This window comes from Procambarus clarkii, chromosome 27, assembly GCF_040958095.1.
Source record: "Procambarus clarkii isolate CNS0578487 chromosome 27, FALCON_Pclarkii_2.0, whole genome shotgun sequence".
Taxonomy (NCBI): Eukaryota; Metazoa; Arthropoda; class Malacostraca; order Decapoda; family Cambaridae; genus Procambarus; species Procambarus clarkii.
In genome coordinates, this window is record NC_091176.1 from 29199021 (window position 1) to 29224553 (window position 25533).

Here is a 25533-nt window from a genome sequence, read left to right on the forward strand (position 1 = left end):
AATCCAAGTGGAAGCACACCAGAGATTTATACAGTTGTATAACTACCTTTTCCTTCGTCAAAATTTCGTTTGACTATTCCAAAGGATTTGGTTTGCTTTTATAACTGCAGCTTCCACTTGTTGTACAACTATCAGTGATTGGTGGATTCTGACTCCAAGATAATGTTGATGATTTGGTAGTTGTGCATTGTTATCCCCACGTGAGTGAAAAAATCTGTTTTCTGTCCTAAGTTGTGGCTTGTTGAACTTGAAATCGTTGTTCCTTGTTTGTGATTGATTGATGAAGATTAAGCTACCCAAGAGGTGGCACGGGCATGAATAGCCCGTAAGTGGAAGATTTTTTTGGAGTGAATGTATCTTTGGTCGTAAAAGGATATACTGCGTGCTGTGCTCGCATTTAAATTGTCAGTCTATGGCTGCTAAATGAATTGTGGGGGTTCAGTCCCTGAGCCCATTATGTGCCTCTGTAACCCTTTCCACTACCGCCCACAAGATGGGTATGGGGTGCATAATAAATGAACTAAACTAACTACCTATGTCTTTTCCGAATTAACGCTATTTGAGCGTTAGTGATTTTACTAAAATATACCAATTACACACCAAAATGTTCTCAAAATGCATTGTACATTCTGGTAAATATTTAAATATAAAAATAAATATAAAAGATGCGTGCCATCGGTGGAGAGATGAGCACACTCCCAGGTGTCCCAGCTGGGTGTTGAGGCGGGCCACAGCGTTCACAAGTGCTCCACGTTGCCTCCGCTTGCTCCACCTCTTCACTCTTCTGTATAGCGCCAAAGCTTCTAGATTAATGTCAAGTACATTGTTTTATTGTTCAGTTCTAGTAAAGATCCTTGAGTAATAAAGAAGAGCTTCGAGTGTGTGTGCGCCATTTTAAAACTCGAACGTGTAAATAAATCATGTAAACAAACAGGGTTAGCGACGTCAGTCTTGGCACCGCTGCCAGGGCCATTATACTAACCTTGTGATCGTCTCCAGAAAACAGGTGAGGGCCTCATACCCTAAATACGGTGTCCTTTTCTTTGTCGCGGTTTATTATAAGTATGTGGTATGACCAGTGTTGCCTGGACCATGGTTGGAGGGTGGGGCGTTCCTTGGCCAGGGTGCAAGGCCCCCAATACGCTAGTTTGTTGTGCATTGTCTTAGGGATACAGTATTGTGACGGAATAACAGTAGAACAGTTACTTGGTAAGAAATGACAAGTTGTTTACTTATAATGTCACTCGTTGAAGAGCAGTATCACTCCTGAGTTTAGGCAGGTGTCATTGGCAGCATTTTACGTTCTACTTGTAGCTTCGGAATATATTATTACATGTGAATAGTTATGGTCAAATAATAATGAATGGAAACTAACCATATCCTGTGTTTTACGGTTAGCAATCTGCACCTACAAATGTAAGCACCAAGTCAGCCAGAGCTGATTATTTGAACATTTTCAAAATTGTGTGCACACTGTTAGTAGGCAAGAACTCTTGTGGACATGACCTCTATATATACATTACAGGTATGTAGTTTTGAAGTATAGTAAATGTTGTTGGTTTAGGGACTACACTGACCTTGTACTTATTAATGTATATACGAAAGATTGTGTGCACTAAATACAGTACAGTACACCTATTGTTAAGAAATTATGAATGAAAAAGTTCCATTTACAGAAATGAAATGTTACATTCAGGTGGTAATAGGTTAGTTCAACAAGCAGAAGATGTACTCTTATGTATATTTGTGCACTATTTTTAGCTAAAGTTTAGCATACAGTAACAAAATAAGCCACTGTTTGAATGGCAGCATAACTAGTAAGTCATTAAATGTTTCTTGTTAAAAAAAGCATCTTGCCTCCTTGTTTTTCAGACCTTAATACTAATAATGCGCCTGCCATCTCAGAGGACAGTGATTTCATCCGTTCCTGCTAGCAGTCACAATACATGTGCCTAAATAAGGTAAGACCTGTTTTAGGTATTTAGGTCTATGTTTTAATTGTTAGACTGGATTTGTGGATGCAAGATAAAATCAAGGTAGTTATCAAGAGAAAAAATTTAGTATAATTTGTATCACTTTGGAAGGAAGTGGAGGACAAGGCGAGATATGAATATGGCGGGTAGTTGTGCAATATTACTTTTGCATGCAACATCACCAATTTGCACATGGCAGATGGCTTGACAAAGGTTTTTAAGATCCACTAACTGAGACCAATGCATACCAGACCTGAGTACACTAGAAGTGTGTGGAATCCTGTGTGGGTAGTCCTCAGACAGGTGTCACTTAGTTTAGATTTGCTTGGTCATGAGTTTCTTTAATACTGTACCAATGAAACACTCTTGGAGAACTTGTCTCAGGTTCTCATCAAGAATTAATTTAATTTAGGGGTTAGTATTAGTATTGGGGGTTAGTAGTAATTATTAGTACAGGTATTGACACGAGCACTTACAATGCTTAGGGCACAGGTGTGAGTAGCTGTACTTGGAAGTGAATTCATGAAAACCAAAAATCATTCGTGTTCTTTTTGATGCTCAGCCTCAGAACTGAATGCTGTAGCCACCGGCGTGGGGACAGGGGTCTGTGCGGATGATCAGTGCAACAGTGTTAATGACATTTGCTTCTTTTTACTTTGAGAGTTCTGCCTCCCTGCTCGTTTTTAGGTAACAATTTTTACCATGTGGGAATTGCTATATTACACCTACAATTCTGGTTACCAAACCCTGGTCGATAGCTGATATGTAATGCCTCCAAACACACACACTACTTCTATAGGCATTGCCATTCTGAGGGGGGCCAGGTTCTGGCTCGTGGTTCCTGGTAGGCAAGAACTCCATCGACTGATGCCACGGTCTAATACATACAGTACATACATACATATCAGCCCAGTAAGCTCCGGGGAGCCTCCAGGAAGCCTCCAGTGGCTTGCTCAGAAAATGGCAACTCATTACATTCAACACTGTTGTTTTTTATCTGTTAACTGGTTCATCAATCCCATGATGCTTAACGATGCCCAGGGACAAATTTTTGCCTTCCTGCTGTTCAGGTTGGGCAGAATTTTAAGATTTATCTTTGGGATGGGGGGGGAAGGGGGGGGGGGTGGATTTGAGGATCTGACTTCTCTGCTTGGCTGGAGATTGCCTTAGCCACCTCCTTCCTGGATCCAGTTTCAGTTCCCTACTTTCTCATGGCCTCTGGGCTGTTTGCCAGCTGAGCTTTTGATTTTCGGTGACTTCTCTTCCACCTCTCCTGCGATCGCTGGGTTCGGCCCCTGGGGGCCTTGCGTCAGCTGCTGCATCGCCGGCTTCTTCTTGGAGTTTTCGGGGTTAAGTCACTTGACCCCTACCGGAGCCCTCACTCAATGTGTTCACGGATGTGTTGTCTCTTGGCTGGGGTTTTGTGACCAGTGCTCACCAGGCTGGCCAGGAGGGGGTGGGGTCCATCCTTCCATCGGGCTCACTGCATGGTGCCAGAGTTTGCTGTGGTGTAGATGTCGTTTCAGAGGATTCGAGTCGCCCGCAGATCGACGATCTGACTCCTTTTGGACTGTTTCCTGGTGGTTCCTTGCCTGGACTATGGGGTTCGATGCAGTCCTTGGCTCTTTGAGGCTGGTCGCTTCAAGTGACTCGTCTGCTGAGTTCCTGGAGTTGGCTCTCTTGGCCGTTCACGTCTGGGGAATGTCCAGCGTCTTGGCGGACAGCCTTCCCGGTTAATTCTCCTGTCCACAGAATGGACAATTGTCGAGGACTCATTCAGTTGGCTCTGCCAGACATTCGGGCATCCGGAGGTGTTCCTCTTCGTGTCGATTTGGTCGAGGCGTTTTCCGGTATAAATGGCACCCTTCTCTGACTGCGCAGCAATTGGGGTGTCGATGTCTTCAGGCAGGGATGGTCGAGGTGGGGGTTCCTATACCTCTTTTCCCCTGGTTCAGTTGTTGTTCCAGGTCTTAACTCGCTTGGAGACTTACCAGGGGGAAAATAGTCCTCTTGGCCCCATGGTGGCCGGCCTAGCCTTGGTTCTGAGTCTGCTTGCTCGGTGTCTGAACCCAGAGGTTTCCCGCGGCTCCGCCTCTTTCAGCAGTTCGGTCTGGTCCATTACGTGACTGGTTCATTCTTCTCCTCGAGTCTTCGCGTCTGGTCTTTTTGCCTCGAGTCGATCACCATCTGTGTGGTGATCAGGAGGCTTCGTTAATGGTGTCCCACTTGCGGGTTTCATCTCGGCGGCAGTATGAAGTTTTCCTGGTGGTCCTTCCGTTTCCTTCTATCGCTTCGTAGGTATACTTCGCTTTCTGTTCAGGTTGTCTTGTCCTTTCTCTAGTGTTGTTCAGGGCAGTCATCTTATACCGAATACTGTCGCCTCGTATCGTGTGGTGTTGGCAGAGCTGCTACAGCTTGCTTTCGGTTTTGATGTTACTTCTGCGCTGTTTCGTATGTTTTTTCTCCTGCTTATGCACCGCTTGAGCAGTCCTGGCCCTTGGATCAGGTGCTCTTTTATCTCTCTTTGCCTCGGTTTGTTGTGTCCCCCTTCGGTTCTGGGTTGTTTTTCCAAAGCCCTTTCTTGTTTAAATTGGCCTCTGGGGGTCAGGTCGGGGAGCTTTATAATCTCCTCCAGCATGGGGGTTTCTGCTCTTTTGGTCCTGGCGATAGGTTTGTTCAGTTGCAGCCGTCTCCTTCTTTTCTGGCGATAAATGTGATGGCTGCTTTCAGGAGGGGGTCCATGGGTTGTTGGTGCTTAGTTGGTCGGGCCGGGGTGCATCTTGTGTTGTGTCTGGTTGTGGCTCTCCGCCGTTCTTTGTGAGCCTCGGCATTTGTGACTGGGGACACGCTTTGGATTGTTCTGTTTCTCTTCTTCCCTGTTCCAGGGTTTGGGTCTCCCAGGTCATCTGCAGGGTTATTCGGTCTTGCCAGCCTGCGGTCTCTCCCCGTGCCCGCGAGGTTTGTAAGTTTGCTGCGCTTGCTGCCGTCTTTGGTAACATGTCTTGGGTGGACACTTGGGCACTGGGTTTTTGGCAGTTGAACGGGATCCTGGCTGAACGCTACCTGGTCAATGTTCCTGGGCCTAGTTGGGCCTGGCTCGCTTGGGTTGGCAGTTGCGTCCTGTTGTCTCGACTTTAAGTTTAGGAGCAAGTGCCTCCCGCCTCCTGGGGTAAGTCCACTTTGGATTTCGTCTTTTGTGATGTAGCTCCAGGGAACTGAAGGGACTCCCCACCATAAAATCAGTGTTGAATGTAATGAAACGCCGTTTTCTAGGGGAGAGACCCCCCCCCCCCGGTTGGCAGTTTTTCGTGTGTTTTGACATCCAGCCTCAAACTGTGGGTGGGGATAGCTGGTGCGAGGGGTCTGAGGCTCCCCCTTTCTCCTCCTGATGAGGGAGGAGCTGCGCAGACAAGCGGCGTGGCAAGTGAGACGTCATGCTCGTTTTTCCTTTGGCGAGTTCTGTCCACACGTTAGCTTTCAGTAATAATTTTAACCAGAATAGGGGTTTGTTTTGGGGCACTTACCTTTCTGGGTGCCTGACCCGGTCAATGGCAGACATAGAATGCTCCAAATCGCATGTGCATTTCTATAGGCCATTGCTCCTCGTGCCTTTCTGAGGGGGTCAGGTTCTGGCTCGTGGTCCCCGGTTGGCCTAGAACCCTATTCACATTGATGCCAAAGTCTAATAATGTACATATCAGCCTGAATAGCTCCGGGGAACCTCCGGGTCTCACCCAGAAAATGGTGTTTCATTACATTCAATGCTGGTCTTATTCCACTTAAAAAAATCTTTAGTGGACAATGACTAGCGACATTACCAATGTGTAAATTTCTGTAATTAATGATTTTATATTTCGGTAGATAAAGACTGCTATTCTCAGAGATGGCACAAAGCAACTGTAATGCTGACTGGCAGACGGAACTTAGATTTATCCACCAAAGGGCAGGTCATGTTTTGGAGTCGGGACAATGGGCTGATTGTACCTTTATTGTTGGCAATGAAAATAATCAAAAGGTAAGTATTTAATTATTTTATATTAATATACTGTAGTTCTTTGCAGACCTAAATCATTAGTTCTGAAGGTTAAGGAAACCCTTGCAGATTCATGTTAATTTTTTAATTTATCAAAAAGTATTTGTGGAAATATTGAATGTTATTTGTCTTGTAAAAATATTACACAGTGCAGTGCACTGTGTAATATTTTGTATATGGGAACATTCTTCACCACTGCTGGAATATCTTATCATTATCCGCTTACATGTTTCATTTACTCTCTCTCCTCTTCTGAAAGGTATTTATACTGCACACTATCCCATATTTCTTTTAAAACCCCTTTCTTTTAATGTCTTACATCACATCTACCCATCTACCTATTTCCGGACCTGGTACCTTCCACTGCATATCTATGTACTTTCATGTGGTCTACTTTGAGTCTGTATCCTTTACACCTTTTCATACACAATACAATAGACTCCTAAATTTATGATTATAATCTTTATAGATTGAATATATGAAAGTTCTAAATTGAGACCCTTAAGTTTTTAAGCAATGTTTGAATATGTATTTATTTGCATGGCAATGTAATTATTTTTGGAAAGGCCCCTCCCTCTCTATCTCCCCGAGCTACCCATCTGGCTAGCTGATTAGGTGTAAATGAGCGGCAAACTAGTGGTTCAACTCGGGTAACAATTGTTTACATAAATACAGCATTGCCAGCAGTTACCACACTTATCTATTTTAGCGCACTGTACCTTTCTGGTGGTTTTCTCTTGGATACCGTGGTTGATTGTAGATCTTCAGACTTCTCTACCTCTATTGAGGGGGAGGGGGCAGATTCTGGTCTAAGTCTTTGTCTTTTGTAGACACTCATGAATAGATTGAACCTATTATGGTAATTACCTAAGTGTAGTTACAGGATGAGAGCTACGCTCGTGGTGTCCCGTCTTCCCAGCACTCTTTGTCATATAACGCTTTAAAACTACTGACGGTCTTGGCCTCCACCACCTTTTTCCCTAACTTGTTCCAACCGTCTACCACTCTGTTTGCGAAAGTGAATTTTCTTATATTTCTTCGGCATCTGTGTTTAGCTAGTTTATATCTATGACCTCTTGTTCTTAAAGTTCCAGGTCTCAGGAAATCTTCCCTATCGATTTTATCAATTCCTGTTACTATTTTGTATGTAGTGATCATATCACCTCTTTTTCTTCTGTCCTCTAGTTTGGGCATATTTAATGCCTCTAACCTCTCCTCGTAGCTCTTGCCCTTCAGTTCTGGGAGCCACTTAGTAGCATGTCTTTGCACCTTTTCCAGTTTGTAGTTAAGTACAGTATGTTGGCTAGCTGGGTAGGTACCTCTTAGGTAATGAGGGGGACCCACCAGAAAGAGGCATTTAATTGCATTCTTTGCTGGGTTTCTTGCTATGCTCAATGAAATTTCACATTATTCATGCTACAATGAAGTTTTCCAGGTGAATCTCTTGACTTCTTGAACTGGGAACTCAAATTCAAATTAAAAAAATTCAAATGTTTATTCAGGTAAAGTACATACATACAAGGGGAGATACAAATATTGATGGATTTATAGATAGAGCTAGTACATACAATGCCGAAGGCCACTATTACGCAAAGCGTTTCGGGCAGGAAAAACACTAAAGACTAAAACTTAATACTAATAGAAATTAAACTGCCTGCCCTATCCCAGGATGAGATGTCTTAGTAGCTCCATGCTCAGGTTTTTCTCTTGCTTTCTTTTCTCTCTCCTCTCCTCCTCTCCAGTAGATTTCAAAGCCTGGTCTGCTTTTGAAGATGTTTGTGTTTTGTCTACACACAAGATTTTACCACTAGAATTCAGTTTCTAGTTTAATTTTATTCACTAGAACGTAAGCTTTCCTGCCTGGAAGTTGTCTTTACCGGGCTTGATCTTGACTTTTCAGCAGCCAGGGCCTTGCCAAAGTAGTTTATGTAGCTTGTAACATTTGTAGCATCTGATAGTAAATAGCGATGCTGGCTATTGTTTTTATAATAGAATTTGCAGTTTTAACATAACTAACAAATTAATGCAAAGTTCTCAAATTGTTACTCTTATGCTTAATAATAGAAATGTTAAAATTTGATGTGCAGTACATCAATAAATACAACTCTAGCCCACAAAATTATTTAAGTTATCCAATTACAATTTCAACTTACAACCTTGAGAACATGCGTTAATAATACTCTCTCCATTGTTTGTGCAAAATTACAATTATGGCCATATGAAGTAATTTTGGAATGCTATTTGATTAAACACAACTTGTAGAAACCTAAAATATTTTTGTATGTACAAATAAGCAGTCCTCGTGGCGCAGTGGTAAAACACTTGCCTGGCACTTCGAGCACTTTGGCCTGGGTTCATATCCTAGCCAGGGAGGATTGATGGGCACAAATCCTTAACTGTAGCCTCTGCTCACCCAGCAGTGAATGGGTACCTGGTTGTTAAATGATTTGGTGGGTTGTATTCCGGGGAGAAATTAGGATTAAAGACCTGCCCGAAACGCTATGTGTGCTAGTGGCTGTACAAGAATGTATGAACTCGTGTGTGTGTGTGTGTGTGTGTGTGTGTGTGTGTGTGTGTGTGTGTGTGTGTGTGTGTGTGTGTATACACACACACACACGCACAGCGGTAGCGAACTGTTTGCCGCAGACGTTTACCGGAGTAAATGGGGAACCAGCCTTTTGCCTGTCGCGGGGCACATATGCCGAGGTATTTGGAGTCCGGTGTGTGAGTGACCGACCATTGCGTTCTGTTAGACATACGTAACATTAGGCGAAGGCCTAATCCTTGCACATGTCGTGTGGTTCTAGAGCCAGGCATCTCGGGTCCGGTGTGCGCGTGCGACCGATCTTGTTCATTTGTTAGACATACGTAACAGTGGGCGAAGACAGTCGGCGAAACTCACGCATGTTGTGTGGTCCGAGATGGCTTTCCATGCACATTAGATATAGATATATAAGGGGGGAGACTCGGTGGCTGGCTGACAACTACCGGCGTCTTGGCGACATTGTGTCTCGTTGTCGCCAGAGAGAAGGAGCAAATGTATTCCATTGTTTTGGTACGTGGGCTCCTTTCTCTTCCCCCATGTACTGTAATAAAAAACTCTTGACCTTTAAATCATAAGCTGTATTTTCCAGACTCTTCGAGGACACCGCCTCATCTTGGCAATGTCTTCACCAGTGTTTGAAGCCATGTTCTATGGTGGGATGGCAGAGAAGAAGGACAAACCTGTGGAAATTTTAGATGTACAGCCAGAAGCATTTAGAGCTTTATTACAGTGAGTGATTTGGTTAGAAATTTGTGAATACAGTTAAAATTCTCTAATGCTCCCGTGGAGTTGTAGGTACTGTGTGGTAGCAGACCAGTTGGGCCTTGATTGCCCAAATAAGCACAACTTTGGGGAAAGTAAAGAAGGCATCTCAATGCCTCAGGGCTTCGACAGGTTATTCCTGCAGCCTTCCTGTACAGTTCTTACCTTTGGTGTTAATTCTTTACTTACTAGTGTTCCCCTTTATCTCTAATTCAGGAGGAGACAGAGGGCCTTCATTTTCTACTTACATTTTCCACATTTACATTACTGTATTGACACACTACCCACCTTTCTTTCAATGGTAAATATTTTTCATACATGGTGTTGTTATGGGATCTCCTTTCTCTCCTGTTCTTGCCACTCTATATATGGAATTTGTTTTTTAAATATTCTTCCAACTATTGACATTTATACCTCCCCCTTTCCCTCTGGTTTTACTATGTTGATATTTTGGATCTTCGGCCTCATAACTAATCTTTTCAAACCCTTCCCATCTCTTGGTAATCTGGTTCCCTCCATAAATTTCAAAATTGAAAAGGAATCAAATTCCCTTCCTTGATGTATATATATTCACAGCTGTGACTGGCGTCTTTCTCTTTACAGTATACTGAAAGCCTATGCACAATGGTTTGTGCATTAATTTATTTTCCTCCCATCTTTCTTTTATAACAAAAAATAAGTTTCCATTTAAATTTGATAAGGGTTCAGGACAGGCAGAAACATCATTACTGTACTTTAATTTTTACATGTGGGTTGGGTTACGTTTTTCAGACGTGTGAATATAAGACACGAGAATAAGACGTGTCTTATTCTCTGAATTTGTGAAATTTTAATTATTTTAAATTTTAAATGCCATACTTTTTCACCATATACCTGAGTCATTACAATTGTAGTTTCTAGAGTTTATGCTATGAAAAGTGTGTTTTGATGAATATACAGTACTGTACAGTATTTAAATTCATGTTTGTGATTCCAGATACATCTACAGTGATGAAATTACTCTAAAATCATTTGACCAAGTATGTGAGATTTGCTATGCTGCTAAGAAGTACATGATTCCGTCCTTGGTAGAGCAGTGCACACAGTTTATATGGCAAGATCTTCACCCAGGCAATGTTTGCAGAGCTTATGAGTTTGCACGCTTGTTTGAAGAGTCTAGCCTCTTGGAAAAGTGTGTCCAGGTATAACATGCCTCTTATTTAAGTTATTAATTTAAAATTTATTGGCTAAATTTAAAGTTAATTTAACAAAATTAAATTAAATAAAAAAATTTAGCGAAAATTTTTCTAAATTTAAGTTAATTTAGGACCAGATTAAGACTTTTTTTACTTATATAACGTACCAACCCGTCCTCTTCAAATGTCGCTTTTCACTTATGCACACTATGGCCAAAAATGGACGTATGTAATTTTAAATGAAATCGGCTCACGAAAGTGATGTACTTTCCTGTTTGAGTCCTCTGGCTTACTCGGAAAGGTTAGGAGAGGAACAAATCCACAAGGGATTTGTGGATTTGTTCATTTGATGCATCACGCTATTGTGATTTATGTGTGTAGTGTTAGGAGAGGAAACTTTCAAATAACATTTTTCATGACGTTTTGAAACTTAAGGAAAATTTCCTGCCCGCCTATCTAGAGGACCCTTAACTTACTGTTTTGGGGAAAAAAATCCAAAATTTATTTTCAATTTCATTTTGAAATTACGTCAGTTATCAGCCATATGGGTAAACGGCCAAAAGCGACGTAATTTTTAAGAGGACAGGTTGAAAGTACACCCTAAATATATTCCCTAAATCATTATTATTATCCCTATATTTTGTTTTTAGGGGGGGTTATATTTTCTCGACTTCATTTCAACAGTGACCTACAACTTTCACATATTTGAGTATGAATTCCAAACAATGTTTATTACAACATACAAGTAAATTCATGAATTAGAACTGCCTTATTCATTGTCGATAACTTCAATTATATCTACAGTAACTAGAATTTCAACTTGCTTCAGTATCCAAAAATCTAGTTCGACCGATTCGCACCATTTTTAGTGTGCACAGCTGTCTGCTCTACAGTCCGTATAGAGTTGATTTTACATAAACTAGACGTTTGGAGTTAAATTTGTTTAAATTTGTGCATATTTCAAATGCCATATATTTTTTTTTTTACAGTAAACTACAGTATACTGAAAATTTATATTCTAAATATGAAAATGATCATATGCTATTCTGAGAGCATAACAATAAATGAACAGCGGGTGATTTTATATTTTTGCAGATTTCAAAATCTGACGTTTTCAATATTTAATTTTATAATTATTTTCTATTTTAAACAAAGTTGAAGCATTTGCCTAGTAGATTATGCACAAAACACTTAAGTTTCAGAAAATTTAAAAAACTGAGCTCAATCAAACATCATATGACATTTTGTGCAGTGTACGGGTTAATCCATCATATACCCAATATAAAAAATGTATACTTTAGGTTAATTGAAGAGGATTTTTTGTATATTTTTATTATAGTATATACCACAAATGAGGATAAAATATAAACCTTACTCCTACTATTCACAAGCCTTATTACAATACTGTATATATATAAATATACAAGTTTTCCCAGGTACTTAAGTGCTACTGGTGCTCAGTATGCTAAAATAATGAAGGAAACAATTCATTAAATGAGTCAATATCAAAGTCCATACTATGGTCTTCAAATTCATCAGATTGTAAGGATTGAGGTGATAGAACATCAAAAGATTCTAAAGATTGTGGTGATGTAATAGATTCATAGCCAGACTCTGACCCTAAGAGAGATTCTGGGCTAGAACTAGTCAATTTATCCTGAAGAAAATCTAAAATCTGCTCCTTACTAATTGGTGAAGGTGCTCTGGTAGAATGAGACTGTGTTCTTGGGCAAGTTTCATTGCCCTTTGTAACTGAAATACTGGCAATTTTTTCAAAATCTAGAAAGTCTTTCAAAACTTCTGGATTGGTTATATCTTCAGTTGGACTTGCCAGTTCATCAATTGACATTGTGACACCATTTGTTGATACACACTCAATGCTTTGAGCAGGAACTTCATTTAATGCACTAGTTAACTGAGCAATAAGGTCTTCTTCAGCAGGAGTAAGTCTTGTATTTAGGTCCTCTTTTGCTTCATATCCCTTAGTATAGTCATGGTCTGTTTCTTGACTTCATTTCAATACATATTGACCTACGACTTTCACATGTTCGAGTACGAATGCCAAACAATATTTATTAAAACATACAACTAAATTAACGAATTGAAACTATCTTTATTCATTGTTGATAATTTCAATTATCTCTGAAACCAGAGTTTCAACTTTGAGTGGCTTCTAAAATTCCAGTTATTAACTGATTCTCACTAATTTGACATGTTGTGTGCTCTGTTGTCTGTTCTACAATCCCATCAGAATGGATTTTTTATAAACTTTATACATTTGGAATTATAATTTTTTTGTCTAAATTTTCCGCATATTTCAAATGTCCTATTGATGATTTTTTTTACAGTAAACTATACTAAAACCTATATTCTAATTTAATGAAAATGAAGCTATATGCTATACTGAGAGCATAATAACATTAAATGAACAATTAATGATTGTTCATATTTTTTATTCTGAATTGAAAATCTGAAATTTTCAATATTCAATTTTAAAATTAATTTTGATTCTGGTTTTTCAAGTTACGCTGTGATCATTTAGACGAAGTTGGAGCATTTGACTAGTTGATCATGCAAAAAAAAAATGGAAAGTGTTTGTGCAAGTTTTAAAAACTTATCTTAAATTATTTTTTGTCAAATCATATATGTATGTATTGCACAGTCTAAGGGTTAAGAGCAGAAACTCTGCTTACCAGGACAGTAGAGGTTTGATTATCTGTTGATAATTTTTTAAAGTTCTTCTACACTACAGCCTGGCCTTTGCCAGTCTTCCCAGGCAATTAATTGCCTGGGGCCAGATTCACGAAAGCACTTGCGCAAGCACTTGCGAACCTATACATCTTTTCTCAATCTTTGGCGGCTTTGTTTCCAATTATTAAACAGTTAATGAGCTCTGAAGCATCAGGAGGCTGTTTATAACAATAACAACAGTTGAATGGGAAGTTTTCATGCATGTAAACTGTTTAATAATTGTAAACAAAGCCGTCAAAGATTGAGAAAAGATGTACAGGTTCGTAAGTGCTTGCGTAAGTGCTTTCGTGAATCTGGCCCCTGGTCTTTGAGGTTGTTAGTCTTTGTAACCTGCAGGTCCATGTGGTCATCACAGCTAGGCTGATCTGTTAGTTCCACCAGGAACTAGAGAGACCCCCTCCTGTTGTATGGAAGATTTTATGAAGCCTACCTGAATGGCAACCAGAAGTTATTAAAACAAACACATTAGCACCAAATACTGATTTAGATTATAGTGTGGCATAGCAGAAAATCTGAACCTGCAATGAAGGGACCAATTGTATCCTTCCATGGACCAGTGAACTAACCAATGTATCTCAACACGGGAATCCTATACCTGTAGAGAAAATTTGTGGCCCTACACAGCAGAATTCTTAAGAGAAAAAAAAAACAGGCAGCATAAGACCTTCATATAAAATGGGCCCACTCTAGGTCCATAACTGAGCAACCACCTCGCAACAATTAAGAGAATTAACCAACCTTGCAGAGAAGGTTTGAGAAGACCTAAAGGGTGGCCATTAGTACAGGGCTCAGCAGATATGAAAAATGTAACATTATCCACAATGAACAAATGGCCTGCACAGATTTTATTTCAGGAGATAGAGAAACCAGGGCACCAACTTCAGAAACATGGAAAAAGAATAGAAGCACCCGATCACAGCCATGACATATATTGGGAAAACAGGGAACAACCCTTGGTAACCAGGAGAGACAGAGCATAGTACTTGGGACTTGGGCACCCAAATGATGAAAAGTGTCCTGTACAGGAAGAAATGGAGAAAAACAGCCCACAGCAAGTAAAATATCCTGGATCCAGGGGTCCAGGGTAAAAGCCCAGAAACTGGAGAAGAACACTAATTCGTAGAACAAGGAAATGCACCTAGGAAATCAGGGACCATATTTAGAGAGCTGGGGAACAGACCAGGGAAATTCGGTGGAGATCTAGGCACCTGACTGGAATGAGCAGTTTTACCTAGGTACCCAGAATGAACATGCCTAATAAAATTGAAGAACTCCATGAAAGCCCAGAACATCACCCCATCATGTGAAGAGTAGAAAATCTCTTAAAATTGGAGTAGGAGGAAAACTCCCAAAAGATGGAAGAACATGCCCTGGGAACATTCCTAGCCAAACAAAGGGTTGTTTTTTAGTTCACTTTAGCAAGATTATCTCTAGTACTCCTGGGAGGATATTTGGATTCCTCTCGTTCCACCTAGAATGTTACCCTGCCTAACTGATTAATTTGCTTTCCCCGCATGTCAGTGGAGTCTTCTGAAGAAGGTGTTTATCTCACACTATTGGACCATATTTTCATGCCATTGTCATACTCTGGTCTTGCCATGCTTGCTGCTGTGTTTTGGACCATCGACTCTGAAACTGATGACCATGCACTGTGGGTTATATTGGAAATACTGTACCTGGTATATACCAGGTATGATTTGCTCTAACCCCTTGGCAAACCATACGTGCTTTTCTTTGTGTTGCACTTCTTTTGTGTATAGATGGAGCAGTATCAGTGAAAGTTTTTTCCTAGAAACTTTTACTTTTATAAAAGACAAAGTAAGATTATAATACTTTACAGCATTTCTTACAATAGTGACATATTATTTTTTGCAGATAATCCAAAATGCCACGGAACAAGTGCTAAAGGATCCATCTTTTGAGGAAGTGGATGCATCTATCCTACGCACTATACTGCAGCAGGAAAGACTCGGTGGTTAGTGTCTTTCTTTCCACATATTTTGCATTTAGTCACTTCATTTGTTTTGCCTTATTAATAAATATTAAGTTAATGTCATGTACAAGGTATTGTATATACATTTGTAGGTGGTATTAGTCATATTCATTGCTTATAGAGTTTTGGTCCTTTAGATATTTTAGTGGAAAACGATCTGTACATTACTTATTTAGTCCTTAGTGTGCAGATTGTTACACTTAAAGAATTTGAAATATTTATTTTCATTCACTTGAAATTATAGTAGTACTATAATAGGTTAGCTTCCTACAACAAGAAAAATTTGTATAAAAATGAGTTGTAGTTAATATTAATAATTTATCAAGCTGTGAAAGATTTTATGGTAATTTAGAAATATGGCTATCTTGAATGTGTAAGTTCTACTGTGTAAGATAAACAGGAGAAATTTAGTGAGCAAACATGAAAAGCACTCATAAGAGGTAGAGACCTACGGGAAACTGAATGTAGCAAAACTCCTCGTACGACTTGGATTTGGTGTCTGCCCCTCCCCAGGTTTGGGTTAGTGTCCCCTCAGGAGCGTCAGTTCCGTCTTTCCGGAGGTTTTCGGCTTCCCACATCCCACTGTCTGCGGTGCGGGCGGCCCTTGCGGCTTACCTCCTGCGTGACCCGGATTACGCCTTGGTGATGGATCCGTTGTCTTTCAGGTTTGAGACTACGTTCTCTTTCTGGGTCCGTTACGAGGTTCCAGAGTCTTCCTGGCTGGTGGACTATCCTGTCTTTGCTTTGGAGGCCTGGCATTCCTTCTGTCGTTCCTGCATACTTGAGTGGCACGAGGTTTCTCCTGTGGTTCAGGTTTTCCTGGGGGGCGACCTTGTGCACCTTAATGAGTGCTTGTTTGCTCCTGCCCTTCCCTGGGATGTTAGTGTTCTGCAGCTCCATGTGCAGGTTCTTGGCCACCTGCGTAGCCGAAAGGGAGAGGATTTGCACGCCAGGGGCCTCTTGGTTTCGGTCTTGCACTTCTTTTCCCTCCTGGAGCTGTCTTCGGATTGGCTTGGGGAGGACGTGGGGTGCTCGGAGCCGTTTCTGGGTCCGGTGCCTTGGGCTCGGCTGCTTTGTTGAAGCTATTTGCGCCAATACTGCGGGATGCGGTTGCTCAGTTTTATGCTTCCTGGCTCGCGTGTCGACAGGCGGTGCTGGCCTCCTCTTTGGAATCGGCCTGGGCCCTGGCTCTTAGGTTGTCTTCACCCTTTTGTCCAGCTCCTACGGCTGTGGCGCAGTATATTCAGGTGGCCTTGGCCAGTTGTCATCCAATGTCGGACTTATTGGTTCTCCAGGGGTCCCAGGGGAAGGGCCTGCCCAGAGGGGTCATGCCAGGGCTCGGGGTTCCTCTCATCGTGGTAGGCCTCTGGTGCCAGGTTCGGGCTTGGCTCCACCTTCGGATCCTCCTTCGGCTGGTCGGCGCGGTGTTCGCCCTGTGCGGGGTTCTGGGTCTTGTAAGGGGCGCCGGTCCTTTTGCGGTTCGCCCCATTGACGGGGCAATGGAGGGGAGGCTTGCGCTGTTCGCTCACACCTGGTCCCATGATTTGTGGGCGTTTCAGGTCGTTTCCTTCGGCCTGCGGTGGCATTGGGGGGCCCCTTCCCCTTTGGGGGGTTCGGCGCTGACAGGGAAGGCTTCCTTCTTCTCCTGCGCTCCATCGGGTCATCTCTAAATGGGTTCACTTGGGCGTCGTCGAAATGACGTTGTCCCTCAGATGGGTTTCTCGTCTGTTTCCAGTGTCGAAACGGGACTGTGAGGACCTGCGGTTCGTTCTGGACTTGTCCCATCTGAACCCTTGTGTTCATTGCCCCTCCTTTTGGATGACTACGCTGTCTCAAGTTCGACTCCTGTTGGAGCCAGGTTCTTGGATGGTGCTCCTGGACCTCCGGGATGCTTATTGGCATGTCCCGATTCATCCGGGGTTCAGGGACTGGCTCTTGTTTGTTGTGGGGTGTCACGATTACCACTTTCGTTGTCTCCCATTCAGGTTGAACCTGGCACCTCGTGTGTTCACACGTCTCATGCGAGGCATCGTGGCCCGTCTGTGCCTTTTAGGTGCTCGGGTGTTGGCCTACCTTGACAACTGGCTGGTTTGGGCTCCCAGCCAGTCCAGTTGTCTGCTAGTCACGGATTTGGTTCTTTCCCAGCTCACCAGGTTCGTGTTCTTGGTGAACTGGAGGCAGTCTCATCTGGTGCCCTCCCAGGTTCGGTCGTGGCTGGGTCTTGTGTGGGACTCTCGGAGGACTCCCGTTTCCTTGTCTCTTCCTCTGAAGTCTCTCTTTCGGCTGCAGTCCCTCATGCGCCTGTTTTTGGGGGGCTCCCGGGGGTCACCCAGTGGTTGCTCGAGGGTTTTTGCGGGAGCCTGAACTTCGCGATGTTGGTCTACCCGCTGGTCGGGTTTGGCTTTGTCGGCTGTTCTGGTTCCTTCGGGGATGTCCCTTCCACCTCTCTTGCGATCACAGGGTTCGGCCCCACGTGGGCTTTGGGTCGGCTGCTGCGTCGCCGGCTTCCTCTCCGGGTTTTTCGGGGTTCAGTGCCTTGGCGCCACCTCGTTTGATGTGCTCACGGATGCGTTGTCTCTCGGCTGGGGCTATGTGACCAGTGCTCACCAGGCCAGCCAGGGGCGATGGGGTCAATCCTTCCGTTGAGCCCACAGCACGGTGCGGGAGTTCACAGAGGTGTGGTTTGTGCTTCGGAGGATTCAGGTCGCCCGCGGATCAACGATCCGGCTCCATTCGGACTGCTCCCCGGTGTTTCATTGCCTGAACCTAGGGGGTTCGATGCGGTCCTTGGCTCTTTGGCGCTGGTTGCTTCGGGTGACTCATCTGCTGAGTTTTCGGGGTTTGGCTCTCCTGGCAGTTCACGTGCAAGGAGTGTCCTGCATCCACAACTTGAAGAAAAAAATATGACAAGAACTTGAATTGAGATGTAATTGGCATGCCAGTTATGCTAGGAGGAAGAACTAGTGTTAGATCTGGTTTCTGTGTTGTCACTGTTAGATAAGGAATGTAGAAGAAAGTAATCTTTCATTCTTATTACTTTTGTGGGTATCGTTGGGTGAAGCAGCTATTGTAGAATGTCTGGAAGATGCCATGATGAAAGAATGACGTCTGAAAGATGCACAACACACAAATCACACCAACTCGCTGTTTATTTTGTACTTTTGTTGAAGACTGTACCTACTTCGTGTATTTTGTTATTTTGTGCATGCTAAACCTCTGCATGGCAAAAGCTGATTGTAATGTCAAATTTACTTCCTATATTTCAGTGTCAGAGTTGATACTGTGGGAAGCATGTCTCACTTGGGCCAAGCAGGAATGTGTCCGACAGTCCTTGGAAGTCAGTCCCATGAATCAACGTAAGGTATTGGGAGACTGTCTTGGCATGATCAGGTATGGAAATATATTTTATCTCTTTTTCTTTATATCTCTTTCAGTAAAAGCCGATTCATTTTGACTATTTTAATACAAGAAACTATTATAACCCACCCACTCAGGCACCCAGAGTGAAATTAAGTGTTCTACACATCATTGTTTTTGCTGGTAGAATTTTTTTTTAGGAAATGGAAATGTGTATAGAGCTTGGTGAACTTTCTCGTTATAGACTCGAAAGGCATAGGCAGACCAGCCAGAAAGCCTATTCTCACTGAATTTATTTAAATATTAATTCAGTATTAATTAAATTTCAATATTTAATATTAAAATATTATTTTAAATATTAAAAGTAATAAAATATTAAATATTTATTTAAATAATAAATATTTATTTAAATGTTAAATATTTATTTCAATATTAATTTAAATATTTAAATTTTAAATAGTTTATTTAAACATTAAATATTAATTTAAATAAATATATCTAATACAGTAATATACAGTATTACATATTCAATGTACTTATAAAAGAATCTGACATTAGCATATCAGCCTAGTAAGCTCCGGGGAGCCTCCGGGTCTCACCCCGAAAATGGCGTTTCATTACATTCAACGCTGGCGTTTTGAGATAAGTGGGGGAGGCGGAAGCAGGGGTGAGGATGAGGGAAGGGACCAAGGAGGATGGGGATAATGATGATAGGATCAGACTGGGATGGGGTGAAGAAGGGAGATGAAGGAGCAAAAGAGGGGAAAGAGGGTGGGGGAATAGACAGTGGGATAGGCAGGGGGGGGGGGAGAGGAAGGATTAAGGGGGAAAACAAAGGGTATGGGGACGAGAAGATCAGAGGGAGATGGAGGTGAAAAAAGGGTAAGGATGATATCTATCACTAATCTCACTGTTAATAATACATGCATAGATAAAATCAATGTCACTAATAAAACAAATAATTTATTTAAGAATAATCATTCCAATCTTACTTAATCCTGCACTGAATTGCTTATCAGATAGATAGTCAAAATATACATTGATGCACAAAAAATACTCCTTAAGCATTGATACAGGAATATTATATAAATACATAAATGTTTAAGATATAAAAAGTCACTGTTGACAAATGAGTTGCATTATGTCCCACTTTCTCTTGCAAGGGTTAGACATCAGCTAGGTATGAGTGGCCTTCAGATCTGCTGTAACAAGATACTCCTGTTATTGGCCGAGAACTTGCACTGTTCAAGCATTTTCCCAAGAGCATAATACTGAACATATGGAAAACATCCTTCCCATTTGAGTGTCTTTGAGCAACAACAAAATAAATATTTTCCAAGAAAAAAAAAGACTGCCCACTAGCAACGATGAATTGGGGACCTAGTACTGTACTACAGCTAAGCGGCGGTCAACTACACTAGACTGGTCCACTTCAGAGTTTGAACAGCTTCATGTTGTACATTCTTGTGCTGGAAATAAAGATGCCCTTAAAGAAACTTTGAGGAGCTGTGCTAATCAGTTCTCATGAAGAGCAAAATGAGCCAGTATACAGAGGCTTCTAACATGAAAATTATTTTGACTGGAAAATGAAGTACTACCAGTATATCAGATGAGAGAAATATCAAGAGTGGAGTACCACAAGGTTCAGTTCTTGCACCAGTAATGTCCATTGTCTATGTAAATGGTCTACCATAAAGACTACAGAATATGAATGTTTGTTGATATGATACTAGGAAATATATGAAACTTAGACGATTGCCATGCCCTTCGAGAAGACCTGGACAAAATAAGTGTATGGAGCTCCACTTGACAAGTGACATTTATTCACATTAAAACCCATCTTATGGAATGTGGAATAGAACATAGGCCTGACATAATCTACAAATTATGTGAAAATTTTTAAAAAATTCTGAGAGATCTAGGGGTGGTTCTAGATGGGAAACAGTCACCTGAGGACCACACAAAGAACAGTGTGTGAGGAGCCTATGATACGCTTTCCAGTTTTCAGAATTGCCCTGCAGGTCTGAATTCTAGATAAGTATTGGCCATCCTATCGACTTTGTCCTTTGGGGAGGTAGGGGGGTTATCTTGAGATGATTTTGGGGCTTAGCGTCCCCATGGCACGGTCCTCAACCAGGCCTCCTTTTTGTTACACATCCCCCAGGAAGCAGCCCATAGCAACTGTCTAACTCCCAGGTACCTATTTACTGCTAGGTAACAGGGGCATCAGGGCGAAAGAAACTTTTTACCCATTTGTCTCCGCCTCCACTGAGGATTGAACCCGGATCCTCAGGACTACGAATCCATAGCGCTGTCCACTCATCTGTCAGGCAGGGGGTTCTTTTGCTTGTGTATCATTTTAAGGTTTAATGATAGCTACATTATGTATACAAGCCCCAGTTACATGGACTTCAGTCGGTTTTTGCCTCAAGCTACACATGTTTAGAGCCACCCTTTCCTAGGTGCTTCTCTGGCATTGCTCCTTCTTTGGCTTCTTTAGTGGGTTTGGGAGTTGTAAAGGCCAGCATACTGTGTTGTAGGATACCTCACCCAGGGTATTGCAAAGTCTTTGACTCATCTGCAAGTCTCTGAGGTTGGAGCATTCAAAAGTTAATGATTAAGGGGTGCACTAGGATTTACGTGCTTATACATAGGGCAATGCCGTTGATGCTCTTTGTAGCCATGCTTATCCTGAAGTCTGTTCAGCATCAGTTCATTTGGTGAGCATGTCTAGTGCCTGAGTGTCCTTCTTGGCCCATATTGTCAATATGGTGTGGTTTGCTATAGACCATCCTTGCACTCAATGTTTGCAAGTTTGAGAGATTTCCATCATCATTACTACATAGTGATGGTCATTTGTGCTGTCTCCCTCTGCTGCCTCTTGGATTGGTATTGGCCGCTACCCAAAGGCTTGCAATATTTGGGTTCGCTGGTCTTTTATTTTATTTTAAGCCTACATCTTTTGGCGTTCTTTTATTTTATTTGCAGTGAAGGGGCTCTACAAGGGGCAGTAGATTCAGGTGTGTTTGCTCATTTTTGCTTTTGTGGCTTTGGGGCAACTACTCTTGCACAGCGTTGGCCCATCTTGAACTTTGCGTCTTTTGAGTGTCTTGTTTGAAGAGGATTCCATCTTCCTCCTTTTCAGCTCAGTTCCTCCTGTGGGTACAGGACTTTGCTTCCCTCCTGGACCCAGTTAACTCTTGGGTTCAGGTCAGCTTTGACCTTGTGACTGCATTGAGGGGTTACTCTTTTTTCTATCCTGGCTTGTGGACCACCCAAAATTTGTCCTGTTAGATACTGCTATGTGCAGGACATAAAATATTAACATGGTAAATGGTTTCTTTTAGTTGCTTCTAAATGATAGAGCCTTTATATTTGCTATTGTCATATTCCTTTGTAGTTCTTCTCCTGAAAACACATTTAAAGGGTAATGTGAAATTTAATGTCTTTTGAGTATAAACATTATTAAGGGTATATTATCCTGTCTATTGTTTCTATTAGCAAGGTTTTTTGCCCATTACTAAAGCCAAATATTTGCATTCTTGTTTTCAGATTTTTGACATTAAGCCCAACAGAATTTGCCAATAGCCCAGCAGTGTCTGGGATTTTGACACAAGAGGAGAGTTACACCCTCTTGATGAATATTTCTTCACCAGGAGTAACATCTGTCCCATCACCTTTCTGTCAAAATAATAAGAGGAGACAAAAGGAACAAACGCCTCCACCCAGCTCCCTAACACACTCGGATTCCAGAGCCAGCAGAATTAGAGAAGATGTTCAACTTCGATGTGAATGTGTTGGAAATGACATGGCACAGGTGTTGATTAATGAGCAACTTGTGGACTGTTCACTTTCATTTGCAGTTAATAGACATGTCTGTATCTATGGTGTGGAGATGCCTACTCAGTTAGTTCCACCAAATCTGGAATCTCAATTAGCCACTCATCCAATACAGCAGTCATATTCTGAACTGATCTATGCTTTTTACAAGATTCTGATGGTTGTCGGCTCACGTACACACATTTCACAGCTCGGGTATCGTGGAATAGTTCAATGGAAGTCATCTTCAATAGACCAGTGTACATCACTCCTAATAAGACCTATAAGATTGCTGTGGTGTTAAATAAAGTAGGGAGGTATCCTGTATATGTTACTGCTAACTATGTCACTATTGATTACTTAACATTTACCTTTGAACAAGACCGATCACGAGATGGACTGATAAAAGCTGTAATTTTTGGATGTTCATCGCAGAGATCCTCGTCTAGTCCAGAATCTTATTGGCCATACTAAAATTTTGTATATTTTTCTGACAATGTAGCTAAATAGTTAAAATGTGCTGTATTTTAGAGTAAACTGTTAATGGTACAGTATTTCATATTTTAACAAGGAACTGGATTTGTTTTAATATGATTAAGAGTGTAAAGTTTCAAATTTGTATTTGATAGCTAGATTTTCTTTAAGCTAATTTTGAGTTTAAGAGGTGTATTTTACTAATTTGTAGTTTGAGAGAGTATGACTGCAGAATTGTTGCAATTTGAGTTTAATATTGTGTTGAATGATACTGTACTGCAATATTTAACAATCAAAACACCACTTAATATTTTATCAGCACACATTTGATCAAGAAATAAGACTCTCATAAGGAATGTATTATGTTTCAACCCGTTCTCGCAAATTTAATAAGTCAATATTGACTTATTAAATATGTGCATAGGTGACATACTTAACATAATAGTTTCCATTGAAAAGCTTCATAGAAAACACCGACCTTACCTAACCTACTTAGTATGTTAAGATAAGCATCTTATTGCTTCGTAATTATAATTGATTGATTGATGAAGATTAAGCCACCCAAGAGGTGGCACGGGCATGAATAGCCCGTAAGTGGTGGCCCTTTTGAGCCATTACCAGTATCAAGAGCTGATACTGGAGATCTGTGGAGGCGCGACTGCACCCTGCGTGACGGGAGATGTCTCCCGGACCAAATGGTGACCAGATGGTGAATTACAATTATTACCTAACCTATACCTATAATAGGTTAAGAAACAATTGTAATTACGAAGCTATAAGATGCTTATTTTAACATACTAAGTAGGTTAGGTAAGGTCGGTGTTTTCTATGAAGCTTTTCAAGGGAAACTATTATGTTTAGTATGTCACCTATGCACGCAACTAATAAGTCAATATTGACTTATTAAATTTGCGAGAACGGGTTGTATGTTTTTGGTGTACATTCACAATTTCATTCTTATTTCTTGAGCTGCACTTAGCAGTGGTCTTCTTTCCCCTTTCCCATTTTTCTATTACTGTATGGTATGTGATCTCTTGTTTTGTAGAGTTATTTAACTGTAACATTCTTTTCTTGTAATGCAAGCTGAAACAATGCATTGTTTTGCAACTACAAAATTAATATGCAGAATTCATTAGTGTTTTGAGAGTTGCTTTTTAGTTGGGTATTTTAAGGTGGAAAATATATTGATACGAAGGTACTGTATTTAAAATGGATTCTTCATAAATATCTTGTTCTTTAATGCATACTGTATATGATATACAGAACATAAAGAATGAGAACTTTCAACATGCCGTATGCAATTTGGGTAGTTTTAACAAACATTTCTAAGCGTATTTTTGGAACTAAAATTTTATATTTCAAATGATTTGTCATTAAAATTGGCAAGTTTTATTAATGCTTGCATGCAATAACTAATATATGATGAAATCAAATTTGATGACCTCATTGGCAAAAACTGATTGAAACAATAGGCATGCTTTATTGTATGTTTACCATTGTTTTAATTGGTGTAAGGTAATAACTTTTACTATGTTAATTTGTGATTTATTAAAAAAAAAGGCAGCCATGTTACTGTTTGTCATTTCCTATAAACATTTCATTTTTATGAAAGAGGTATGGCAAATTTTCATTCAAATATTATCAATAGTAATGCATAAAGCTTCTAGTCTTTTGTATTTACCAGTACAGTACATAGATTTACTTGTACAGTATATTATTTGGCTATACCTTATTAAGTTTTATCTTAACATGATGAAAGTCCTTGGTCTGGAGCAGAGGGCTATCTTGAAGTTATCTTGAAATGATTTCGGGGCTTTTAGTGTCCCCGCGGCCCGGTCCTCGACCAGGCCTCCACCCCCAGGAAGCAGCCCGTGACAGCTAACACCCAGGTACCTATTTTACTGCTAGGTAACAGGGGCAAGGGTGGAAAGAAACTCTGCCCATTGTTTCTCGCCGGCGCCTGGAATCGAACCCAGGACCACAGGATCACATGTACAGCGTGCTGTCCGCTCGGCCGACCGGGCTTGAGCGAAGCTGGGGGTAGAGTTTGAATGTGGGAAGAAAGCAGGTAGCTCAAGTGCAGCAGGAATCTGGCTGTCTGCTCTGTGGTGAGGCTGTAGTATCATGTGAGAGGAGGAAATACTCATTAACTGATGCATTGTTGCTGGTGAATGTTGATGGTGTTGAAGATCCGAAGTATGTACAGAGCACTTGCCACTGAACCACTACTGGGGGTTGCGTTACTGACAGAGATCCCAACTTTGATAGCTTATATTCCATGCTTTCCCTAACTTGCCACATTGACCATCTTGCTGGTTACCTTCTGGCTGGCCTGATTGATTTCTGGAATCCTTGGGAAATTTAATTGTAATTAGTGTACATATTATTAGTGTAGAATGTCTTGGAATGTGGAGTTCTTGGGAATACGTTAACAGGCACATCTAATTGCTTGCAATTAAACTTGCGAACTTTGGAGAAACTATATTTTCTGGTATACACTTTGGAGAAACTTCAACACTGGGTGGCAAAACTTGTCCCAGAACTAAGTAGACTCTTGTACCAGGAATGGTTGAAAACCACAGACTAACAATACAATACAGTACTGCACTGCAAACCAGATATGACAGGGCTGATCTCATTGAAACTTTAAA

General features: G+C 41.3%; 1 pseudogene; it reads left to right on the top strand.

The window, feature by feature from the left end:
• The first annotated feature begins 703 nt into the window (after positions 1-703).
• On the top strand, positions 704-24450 carry LOC138369305 (BTB/POZ domain-containing protein 3-like; annotated as a pseudogene).
• The last annotated feature ends 1083 nt before the right edge of the window (positions 24451-25533 follow it).